We start from the raw sequence: 13,116 nt of genomic DNA, 5'->3' as shown, positions 1-13,116 counted from the left end.
TAATTCATGTGGATTAATTGTACAAATATAACCAATTATGTAACTGTAGGCTTTTATAACATATACTTATTGCATGCAGTGTGCCACATATAATCAATCATACTATTATTTTAATAGATTAAATAGGTTCTTTTACTAGATGGATATACTGATATAGAAAGTAAATCCGATAAAATACAATCTATTTTCGTCAATATTAACTTTTTTTTTTTCTATCATGTATAAATTTACTTCCCACCTAACAACACAACAAGTGAGAAACCCTCATTCTTAAATTTTATAACTCTTTATCCACCATAGTTTCCAAAACTAAAGAGAGTTTCAATTTAAAATAAAAGGTAATCTAGATAAATATGATCTTTACTATCATATTTCTTATGGAATCATGAAGATTAATCAAATATTTTACGACGATTAATCAGTACATTCTCTTGTTTACCTTTCTTCTTATATAGACAAGTTCTCCAATGGCAAATGGTGTACTAATCGATAGCATTCATGACCCATTATCACCACTCAAAGTTTCACTATTCAATGTGAACCATTTCTAGCACATATGGACCACACTAATTATGAGTCGAAAAATAACTTTTTTTTTAACCTACTTGCATCTGTTTACAATTTTGGTTAATTTTTGTATTTATAAAGAAAGAAAAAGATTGAAAAGTTGGTAATGGTAATATAGAAAAAGAAAGAAAAGGTTTAAGCGTGAAGTAGTGTAGGTATAATTCATTTCAGACACGATTTTCTGCATTAATTAAGTTACTATTATCAGGTTTCACATCTTTCTCCATTTAAGGTGGAAAATAAGAATATGCACCGATAATGAAGTTACCCTCTTTAGCTTTCACATCTATTTTCAGTTCAGTGACACCGAAATAAGAATATACTCCTGGTGTTTGAAATTCGCAAAGTGTCTTTCTTTGCTTCCTCTTTTGTGATTATTTTTCTTATGACTACGCTTTCTTTCTGACGGTATTGCTGATAGTATTTGAGAAAGTTGATTGTTGAGTTTAACCATTGCATAGGTTTATTTGGTTCAACATAGACACAGTCAGCAATGCTGCTTTTTGATGTTGGAATGTGGTGTCTTCCAAGACCGCGTGCATCACTTTTCTGTCGTCTTACTTTTATTGTGTTCTTTTAGAAAAATTACTTTTTAACAAAATTTTGTTGATAAATTTTTGACAATGCACATGTAACATCACATTAATAAATAAAAGAAATGTTTATTTGAAAAAAAAAGGTTTGATATACGTTAGAAAATGTTTAATCACTCAGATGGTACCTACTTTTGTTCAAATGTGTTAATTTGGTACCTGTTTTTAAAAATTGTCAATCTAATCCTAATTTTTGAAAATTTATTTTAATAAGGTCCCTTTCAGACAAAAATTATTAAAGTCGTTAACTTAATTCATGACTTTTACTACTAAAATTTTAATATAAATATCAATACTTAATTTTGTAAGTTATTTTAAATATCAATAGTGTTAACGATGTTAATAATTTTTTTCTGAAAAAGACCTAATTGAAGCATCTTTTTAGAAGTTGAGACTCAATTGACATCTTTCTAAAAACGGATATCAAACTGACATATCTAAATAAAAGTGAGTATTATCGTACTAATTAAACACGTTTAAAAACAAACTTTATCAAGTTTTATCAATTTTTATCAAATTTTTTTTTCCAAAGTATCGTAGTCCTCTCATTTACATTACATGTGCCTCATGGAGTTACAAAAACACTGTCATTCTTTCATCCTTCCTTTTTCTTTTCCACTCACAAAACTACCAAATCCTTTCTTCTGTTATATTTTTCTTATAAAAAAGTGTTAGATTTTTATTTGAAAAAAGTTAATGACTAAAAAATTTGCGATGAGGTCAACGGAAGAAGTTAGTCTCTCACGCACAATAAACCAAAATTATATTTGTTGGGAGAGGTTAATCATATCTATTAAATACATTTTTAACTCAAATTGGACTTTCCATGAAAAAGAACATTTGGAAAAAATAGTTATATTATGATTTTATTGAATAATTCTGAAGATATTATAAAACACAATATTTTTCATAATTTGGGTACGAATATTTTTCTATTAAACACTTTTCACAAAGCATAATTAATACTTTTCAAAATATGGGTATAACCAGTATTTTTTTTTTTTAGTTTTACACATAATAATATAACTGAGCCTATATAACATTAAAAAATAGGGTTCAAAGTATAGCTTCAAAAAATCTAGTAGTTCAACTTAATCTTTTGTATAATTACTGAATTTTATACAAGACTTCACTTGCAAGTATTTGAAATTCATTGGAAAAGTAGTCACATTAAGGGTACTTGATATATATAACATCTTCATTTAATTATTTCATTTTAACTAAAACAATATTTCCTAAAGACCATCAAAACAGACATTAATAGTTGAGATTGAGATTTGAATTTTTCGTATAAATACATCGACATAATTATCATAAAAAATGTAAATTCAGCTAATCTCATTTTTTGTATAATAGTAAAATACAGTCACCATATATTCTAACAAGTGAGTGCATACCTTGCAATCACGATTAGGACATCTTTTTTCAATAAAACCATTGTAAAACTTCCACGTGTTATGGACTTTGGCCATATAATAATAATTAATAAATAATGAAATTACTATGAAAACGAAGAATAATATGCATGGCCAGTTGCACGTGGCAGCTTATAGAACAAACGAAAAGGCAAATATATACGTATATATATAATTAGAATATCAAATGTATACTCCACACCAATACCACTCATATAGGTTTTTGGTGATTTCACTTTCAGTGATCATATGTGTATATATAATAATTACAATTTTCTTGGTGACTTTATGACTTTCTGAGTATCTACTTTCTTTTTTTACAAAAGTATTTTAATGATAAAGTCATCATACTTACTTGATTTTTGAATTTTATGTCGCTTTTTGTGAATTTTTATTTGTGAAGTTATTTAGGGTTTACAAGAAACTGACATAATCCTTGAAAAAAAAGGCAACAACGAAATGTATTGTCTGATATAAATTAGAGGTAACATTCAATTAGAAGTTATATAAATTCAATCTATACATTTGAGTTAAAGTTCAATGTAAGTGTGCACATTATTATCTTAATTTAATGCAACACGTAAGTTATCAATGAAATTATTAGGAAGGAAGCTATTTTAGTTACCTTTAACTCAAGCTCTATGAAGAATATTAATTAAGGTTAATTTTAATAAGTCTTTATGAGTTCTATTTAGTTAAAGTTTCTTCATTTTTTGCTGCTATGTTAAAGTTATCCACAAAGAAATTATCAGAGTTAATTATGTGAAAAGTGTACAAACAAAATGACTATCCACATTATTTCTAACACTATTTGCTATTTATTATAATTTGACGTATTTCACTTTCTCATTTAATTTCTTCTTCTTTTTTCCAAGAAAAAAAATTTAGTCAACTTTCTCTGTTATTGAATGGATTTATTGAACTTACAAAAAATCTAGTCCCATTTTTCATTAAAAGAGACTGCCATTGATTTAAAAGTATAATTTATCAAATTTTATGATTTTTAATCAACTTCAGTCGATAATGGAAAGCATGTTAGAAGAGAACATTGTTTGCAGTTCTTAAAACACTGTAAAAAATGACACTCCTATTGGGTATTTTACTAAAAAAAGCTAATATAGATAATGAAAAATATTAACAATTTATGAAACTAATTTCATTATTATTCTTCTTTAAAAGAGAGACAATAGAATGGTAACATTCTAAATATATGTTAGTGTCTTGTTAACAAGTGTATTGGTTGACAAATTTAAAATATACGTCTTTATTATACTTGATCAGCATAAAAGTGGATTAATGGCATTTTGTAATGAACCTTCCTATTTTGAATTTCCTGGATAGCATTTGGCCAAAAAAGTTTACTTATAGTATAAAATACTCTCAGTAAAATGTTTACAAAATCATTAATATTCTTATCACATTAAAATTTAACAATTTGTATCTGATTTTATTCTCTTAAGTACATTTTTAAGTACATTTTTAAGAGAAAAAAAGTTAATACAATTTTTAAATAATTGTTCAAGAATTTTATAGTATTTATTTTTCAAGAATATCATTGACTTAAGAATTCAGAGAGGATGTCCTTACATAAAAAAAAATATACAAGGCCTATAATAGTGGATTTAGATTCATCATAACAATTATAACTACAACTCTCAATTTGTCTTATACCTCACTTGGTCTTTCGGCTTTGACTTACACGAGTTAAAGTAAAAAAAGTCAAAAAAGTTCATAGCACTAAATAGCCTTAAAAGTTTCATGGATTAGGATCTAACTCATAGCTAAGGTTAGATTGAATGTGGATTGACTCAAGTCTATCATATGTGCAGTCAACTGTATTGGACCCTTCAAGTTTGGTTGGCTTAGATCGATTATCGGTCTGAGCTAACTTGAACCAACATGCAGTTTGGATAACTAGTCTTAACATTCGACTTGTGTTGACTTAGCTTGAAATTTGACTCAGATTGACTCATCTTAACCTTTGGCCTAAGCTTACTCATCTTAAGTTTAGGCTATAGTTGACTTGTCTTAACCTTCGACCTAGACCGACTTGTCTTGATTATGGACTTGAACTGAATCGGCTCAAATATGGGCATGGGTCAACTTCACTTGACAATGGATCAAGTCGACTCAACCTTTAGTCCTAACCAACTTGATTTGACCTTCAGCTTGGGACAACTTGGTCCAAACTTTGGCTCATGCGAACTCAACTTAACCTTCGCCTAGACTGACTCAACTCAACTTTTGACTTGGGTCGACTAGGCTTAACCTTCGTGCTAGATCAACCGTCAGTGCAGATGACTTGTCTCGATCTTTGGTCAGGGTCGACTCGTCTTGATCCTCGACCTAGGCAAACTTAGGTCGAATATGGATCTGAGGTCACTCGATGATTATGGGTCTAAACTGACTCGACTGGACTATGGGGCCCAACTGACTCAACTCCACCTCAGACCAACTTGATTTGAACTTCAACTTGAGCCGACTTGGCCCAAACTTTGGCCTAGGTTGACTCAACTTGGCCTTCGATTTAGTTAATAAGGCTTGACTTTTGCCTCGGACTTACATGTCTCGACTTTTATCCCCGACCAATCCATCTTAACCTTTAACCCTGACTTGTTTTGACCTTTTTATTGGGTAAGCCCGTCTTAGATTTTGGCCTAGGCCATCCCGTATCTAAGGGTGGGCAAAAAATCCAATTTTTATGATCCAATCCATTTTTTCTATGATCCAATCCATTTAATATCCATTCTATTAAAAATCAAATCCATTTAAAATTCATTTTATTGGATCTGGATATCAATCTAATCTACATTTTATATATTTTATGGATTGGATATCCATTCTCGAAATCTAGATTTTCAAAATGGATAATCCAAAATATCCAATCCAAATTTTTACTTTATATTTTGTTAGGTTAGGCTAAAGGTTGAGACGGACTAGCCCAAATTTAGTCGTATTTGATTGAGTTGGCATGACCCTGTACAAAATTTGGCTGAATTAGGCCAAATTTTATCAAGTCGGTCCCGATCGAGATTTGACCCAGTTGGTCCTGGACAAAATTTGGAAGTATTCAGCCAAATTTGTCAAATTCTTTGGCGTCAACCCTATGGACACAAATTTGGATCCACATCCATTATTTGGATCCAAAATGGATGTGGATTAGATTTTCGATAGGGTTGACACCATAGAATTTGTCAGATTTTTTGTTGAGGCCAACGATGCCAAATTTCAGCATGGGATGAACTTGGATGACTTTCGAACGAATTTCGATTGGGGATGACGTGACCAAATTTGGACTAAGGTCGACTCAACAAAATTTCAGTCGAGATCGACTTGACTGGATTCGACTGAATTTCGGCCAGCGTTGATTTTTCCTAATACGACCAAATTTTGGCTAGAGCCGACTTGGCCAAATATGGTCACATTTGGGTCAGGTCCTGATTAGTCAAATTTCGGTCAGAGTTGACTCCACTAAATTCGTCGGCCGGGACCGACTTGACTGAATATGGCCAATTTTCGATCACAGTCGACTAAGTTGAATATCGTCAAATTTCGTTCGGGACTTAGTCGACCGAATACGGCCAAATTTGGGCAAGTGCCAACTTGATTAAATTTTGTTCATGACCAACTCGACTGAATTTGGCCAAATTTAAGTTAGGACAAACTCGCCTAAATATGACCAAATTCAGGCCATGACCAACTCGGTCAAATTTTAGTCGAGGCCAACACGAACGAATTTTGACCGGAGCTGACTCGACTAAATTTGGCCGAATTTCGGTCATGGCCGATTTAGTTGAATACGGCCAAATTTCGATCGTGACCGACTCATTTGAATACGACCAAATTTCATCCTAGGTCGTCGCAGCCAAATACGACCAAATTTGGGCCAGGGCCGACTCGGTCAAATCTCAATTGGGGCCAACTCGATTGAATTCGACCAAATTTTGACTGGAGCCAACTAGGCTGAATACATCCAAATTTTGGTCGCGGTTGTCTCGGCCGAATACGGTCAAATTTTGTCTAGGTCGACTCAGGCCAATGCAATCAAATTTGGGTCAAAGTGAACTCAACCGAATACTTCTAAATTTTGTTCAAGACCAGCTGAGCCAAATTTCGATTGAGACCGACTTGACAGAATTCGGCCAAATTTTGTATAGGGTCACACCAACTCAATCAAATACGACTAAATTTGGACTAGTGATAATGTTAATTTTTACCATTATCTAAGTTATATTTCATTAGCAAAATCATCTCTTCCAAAGCTTTTAACTTACTTAATCCTCATTTTTACCTTACTTTTGTAAATAAATACATTGTGGGTTACATTGATCTAAATATACCACTAATCCCCATTTTTTGTGTCCTTTTTATAGATTTGAAGCTTTGCTCCAGAAGTCCAGATAAATGAGTGACCCGGAATAGCAAGGAGAAAAGCAAAACTATCAACAGGAAGCGCCCGGCAATACAGAGACAACGCCAGGCGCCAGACAAGCGCCAGCCAGGCGCCACTGCTGGTCACCGCCTGGCGCCACCTGGCCACCGCCGGGCGGTAGCGAGAAGACTTGCCCCCTGTTTGGTGGCTTGCGCCTGGCGGTGAGACCCTTCCGCCAGGCGCCAGTTTTCGCTGATGTGCCAAGTTGGCTCTTTTTCTTCTGTTTTCGCGAGGGGAAACAGATCTTGGACATTTTGGAGCTCGAGTAACGCGATTTGGAGAGCTTGGAGGAGTGCTAGGGCTTGTGGGAACAACTCCATCTTCCTCTTTGTATCTCTTTCTCTTCCATTTTCCATTTTGTAAGCTTGAGCTCTCCATGACAATGGAGAGCTAAACCCATTTTTGTTGGGGTTAGATGTAGCCACTGAACTTTCATGTATTTTCGAATGGTTTGAATATATATATGCTTTCTCCATTGATTTCTAGTATCTTTGTTTATGCATTTAAAGCTTGCTTTGTTTTACCCATTCATTGCATGATATTTGGGTCATTAGGTATTGGAAAATATCTCTTGAAACCTTGAATTGGAACAAGATACCTAATGGAACTTGTATCTAGGAATAGAACTTGACCCATTAGTTGTCTTAAACCCTAATTTGTAAAGCGGGTTTGTTTATTTAGGGATTCAAGGAATTGACTCTAAATAAGGAAACCTAGGCTCATTCAACTAAGGGATTAGAGTTTGAGTAAAATTGTGGGTTGACATTAGTAATTAATGGAGAAGAGTTTTATTGCTTAATATACATGAGAGTGAAGTAGGTGAAGTCTAACTCCAACAATATCAATTCATTGCATTTCTAGTCTTTACCATTTTCTAGAGTCTTCAAATATCCAAGTTCAATTTTAATTATTTATGCAAAATTTAATTCTTACAAAAACCCAAATTATGACTTTATTCATTAGTTTAAATTAGTCACTAATTACGCAAATATTTAGTATACACGAGTCTTTTGGAAAACAATATCCCGGTCTTACTAGTTACTACTTGCGCGACTTGGTACACTTGCCAAAGTCTTAACAACTAGTCGGTCTAAACTTTTAGCCTAACCTAACAAAAAATATAAACTGAAAATTTGGATTGGATATTTTGGATTATCCATTTTGAAAATCTAGATTTAGAGAATGGATATCCAATTCATAAAATATATAAAATATATATCAGATTGATATCCATATCTAATAAAATGGATTTTAAATGGATTGAATTTTTAATAAAATAGATATTAAATGGATTAAATCATAGAAAAAATAGATTGAATTATAAAAAATGGATTTTTTGTCCACCCTTGATTAGAATTTTGTGACACATCTCTTCGCATATTGAAAGTCAGAACAGAAAATCAATAAAAAATATTGTTTGCCAACATCTAAACACTTTTCTAAAATCATCTATGTAATGATAACAAACATCTGCAAAAACTTCAAATTATTGTTGTTGCATAAAATTAGCTTTCTTATTTCCAATAAAATAATGTCATTTCTCTTCTTTCGATCAATAAGAAACTTGAAGAAAGATAAATAGCAAAGAAGAACCTTAGCTATACTGCAACCAATAAACCAAAGCACAATTATTTTATGAAAGAATCAAGTATTTCAGTGCAATAATGTGATAAGTGTGACGTGGGACGTGGAAGGTGAGACGTGAGCATGATACATGTGACGTGGGACGTGCGACATGAAACGTGGTACGTGGGACTTGGGACGCGTGACATGAGACGTGGTACGTGGGACGTGAGACATGAGACGAGAGACGTAAGACATGAGATGTCAGACGTGATACGTGAGACGTGGGACGTGACACGAGTGACGTGGGACGTCGGACAAGAAACGTGAGATGACGTGAGACGTGGGACGTAAGACAACGTGAAACGTGAGACGTGAAACATGGAACGTGGGACGAGAAACGTGGGACATGTGACGAGAAACGTGAGACGTGTGACGTGACACGTGATATGAGAAACGTGAGACGTGAGACGTGAGACGTGGGTCGTGGGACGTGGGTCGTGGGACGTGGGTCGTGGGACGTGGGACGTGGGTCGTGGGACGTGACACGTGGAACATGAAACGTGAGATGTGGGAAGTGATATGAGAGACGTAGGATGTGAGGCGTGGGATGTGAAGCGTGGGACGTGAGACGTGGGACATGAGACGTTGAACATGAGACGTGAGACGTGGGACGTGGGACGTGGGACATGATACGTGAGAGACGTGGAACGTGGGACTTGGGACGTGAGAGACGGGAGACGTGAAAGATGTGAGAAGTGAGAGACGTGCGACGTGCGACATGCGACGTGAGACGTGAGACGTGAGACGTGAGAAACGTGCCACGTGAGACGTGAGAGACGTACGACGTGCGACGTGCGACGTGAGGCGTGGGACGTGCGACGTGAGACGTGCAACGTGCGACTTGAGACGTGAGACGTCTGTAAACACTAAACCTTGACATTTATATTCATAAACTTTAATTGAAAAGTTTAGAAGTTTAATAAAAGAATTTTCAATGTATCCATAAATTTGTACTAACAAATTTAAATATTTAAATTATACTCTTGTAAAAAAAATGTATAAATAAAAAAAGATTAAATACGTATAAAATTGAAAGAATAAAAATATGAGGGTAAAAGTAATAATTAATGTTTATTTAACACATAAAAATAAAAATTATGAGGATAACAACAATAATTTATATTTATTGAACTCTTAAATGAGCAGAAGGAAGTAGATGATGATCTGAAAAGTTAAACTAAGGATGGGCAAAAAATCTAATTTTCATGATCCAATCCATTTTTGCTATGATCCAATCCATTTAATATTCATTTTATTAAAAATCCAATCCATTTTATTGGATTTGGATATCAATCTTATCTACATTTTATATATTTTATGGATTGTATATCCATACTCTAAATCTAGATTTTCAAAATGAATAATCCAAAATATCCAATCCTAATTTTCAGTTTATATTTTTTGTTAGGTTAGGCTAAAGGTTGAGTCGGGCTAGCCCAAATTTAGTCATATTTGATTGAGTTGGTGTGACCCTATACAAAATTTGGCTGAATTAGGCCAAATTCTGTCAAATCGGTCCTGATTGAAATTTGGCCTAGTTGGTCCTGGACAAAATTTGGAAGTATTCGGTTGAGTTCACCCTGACCCAAATTTGACTGCATTGGGCTGAGTCGACCTAGACAAAATTTGACCGTATTCGGCTGAGACAACCGCAACCAAAATTTGGCTGTATTTAGCCTAGTTGGATCCAGTCAAAATTCGGTCGAATTCAATCGAGTTGGCCCCGATTGAGATTTGACCGAGTCGGCCCTGGCCCAAAGTTGGTCGTATTCGGTTGAGACGACCTAGGATGAAATTTGGCCGTATTCAAATGAGTCAGTCACGATCAAAATTTGGACGTATTCAACTGAGTCGGCCACGATCAAAATTCGGCCGAATTCAGTCGAGTCGGCTCCAGTCAAAATTCGGTCATGTTGGCCTCGACTAAAATTTGACCGAGTTGGTCCTGGTCTAAATTTCGTCATATTCAGTAAAGTCGATCGCAACCGAAAATCTAATCCAATTATTTGGATTCAAAATGGATGTTGATTGGATAATTAAAAATCCAATTTATGATCACTCCTACCCGTATCGACCTTTTACTTAAGACAATAGGTATCAACCTTTGACCTGGGTTAGCTCGTCTCAATCTTGGTTTGGACCGTTTCAGTTCAACTTTCATCTTGACCCATCTTGGGTCAAACTTAGGCTTGAATTGACACGATCTGACCTTCAATTTGGGCCACCTTGGCTAGAACTTCAATCTGAAAAGACTTGGTTTGACCTTCAATACGAGATGACTTAACTTGATATTTAATCCAGACTAAACATATTATGTTTAAGAATTAATTGAAGTCTTATCGTTGGTTTCGATTCTTACTTTACCTTTTATCCTAATTTACTTTAGGAAATTTTGGAGACCGAAAATTTTTTGGTCTACTAATATGTGGCCCTAAAACTTTTAAACTTATTCATGAATCAAACGGACGCATTAAATTTTCTTTATGTAATTTTAATTGCTTTAACCGTGCCTTATTGCTGAATAACGTTCAAAAGTACATAATCATTAAAAAGGAAAGAAAAATTATATAAACTAAGTGTCTATGTATTTTTGTTTTGAATAGTTAAATTTATATATCTTTTTTAATAATCGTGTTCTTTTCTTTAGTTTAAATAATTTAAAAGTAACACAGTTTTAGAAAGAAAAACACTTGAGTATTGGTGATAATTATTGATAGCAATCGATTAGGTCGATGAGCTTCCTTCAGCCTCTCCTTTTGGTTTGCTTTCAGTGTGTCATTTTCACTTTACCAGGTGCTTCTATAATGCTGCCATCAAAATAGTAAGTGTGCAATGCATCCAAAAAATTAATAAAATAATGTTCTTTTCAAAAACTTCATTTACAAACTATTTCTTGGTTTATACTCTGACAACACAATCAATGGAAAAATATTTCAACTTTAATTTCAAACCTAAGTCAAATTTTGTATATTTAAATTTTCTTATCAAATATTATCTCCTTTTTTTACCTTCTTCCCCTTTATCATAATCTTAATCGTCTCATCATCCTAAAAATAATATCATATTTACTTTTTAGTCATCTTTTATTTTATTTTAATAAAATATGTTAGAGAATAAAAGTTAAACTTTCTAGGAGTACTAAAGGCTACGATCATTGGAATCAATTATTTCTTTTCAAAAAGAAAAGTATTTATTTTCAAAATTTTAGGTACAAATATTTAAATTTGTTCTACATGTGTATTATTATCAAAAAATTACATATTTTCTGATAATTTTCTTTTAAATTTGTTTTTAAAAAATATTTTCAAATTTTATTATAAATAATGATTTACAAGAATTTTCTATTAATTTTTTTTTGAATATTTTACATAAAATATTTTTGTAAGAAAATTTATAAGAAATACTTATAAGTTTTATAATTTTATAAAAAATAATTACTCACAAAAAATATCTATTAATTAAAATTCGTAGAAAAATAAAAAAAAATCTTTTTTACAAAATTTTATAACAAATTTACCAAAAATTCCACAAAATATTAAAATTTTTAAGAATATATACATGTAATATTGAAGAAATAGAGAAAAAGGTTATATCATAATTACGAGTATAATCATATTTGCAAGAAAAATTTGAAGACAAATAATATTTGTAGTAATTTTTTTTGCGTTAATTTGAAGACAAAGGGTTATTTTATTATTTATTAACCACCACCACCACTTATCCATAATTAAATCGGAGGTGTTTTTATATTATAAGTAAGTTTTGTATGAAATGAGATACATCAGCATGATATAGTTTTAGAATCTAGATTGTTTTAATTCTTATAAACTAGTTATATTTGTGTTAACAATTTTCTACAAGTACTTCATCCCATCTCTTCTCCAACTAACATATTAGTATATTGAAAATGGGTTAAATATGTTTTTCGTCCCTTAACTTTTAGTGAATTTTGAAATTAGATCATTTTGAAACGTTGGACCAATTTAGTCCTTCATTTTTCGAAATACATAGATTTAGTCATTTTAATCAAATTTTGTTAGGTTTATTTGATATTTCGTACACATTTTAGGATTGTATTTGAGTTATTGATACTGTTTGACGCATTTTTACATTAATGTTAAGTTAAATATTATTATGAAACATGTTTGAAATGTCAAATAAATTTAACAAAATTTGATTAAAAGGATTAAATCCACGTATTTTGAAAGACGAATGACTAATTAGTTAAAAGTTTCAAAATGCATTAATTCCAAAATTCATTAAGAGTTGATAAACCAAAAACATATTTAATCCTTTGAAAATAAAATTATAAGATTATTTTTTTAAATTATCCTCTGTATTAATCTTTTTAATCTAATTTTTTTACCGAAATTATAGTAGTTTTTGTTATTTAAAAAAATAATTAAAGTTCATAATATTCAATAAAATTTTAATATTTTTATGTATATATTATAATTATTATTATTATTATCTTTTCATATAT

Source organism: Vigna unguiculata, chromosome 5 (genome assembly GCF_004118075.2).
Source record: "Vigna unguiculata cultivar IT97K-499-35 chromosome 5, ASM411807v1, whole genome shotgun sequence".
In the NCBI taxonomy this organism is placed as follows: domain Eukaryota; kingdom Viridiplantae; phylum Streptophyta; class Magnoliopsida; order Fabales; family Fabaceae; genus Vigna; species Vigna unguiculata.
Note: the sequence above shows the minus strand (reverse complement) of the source record.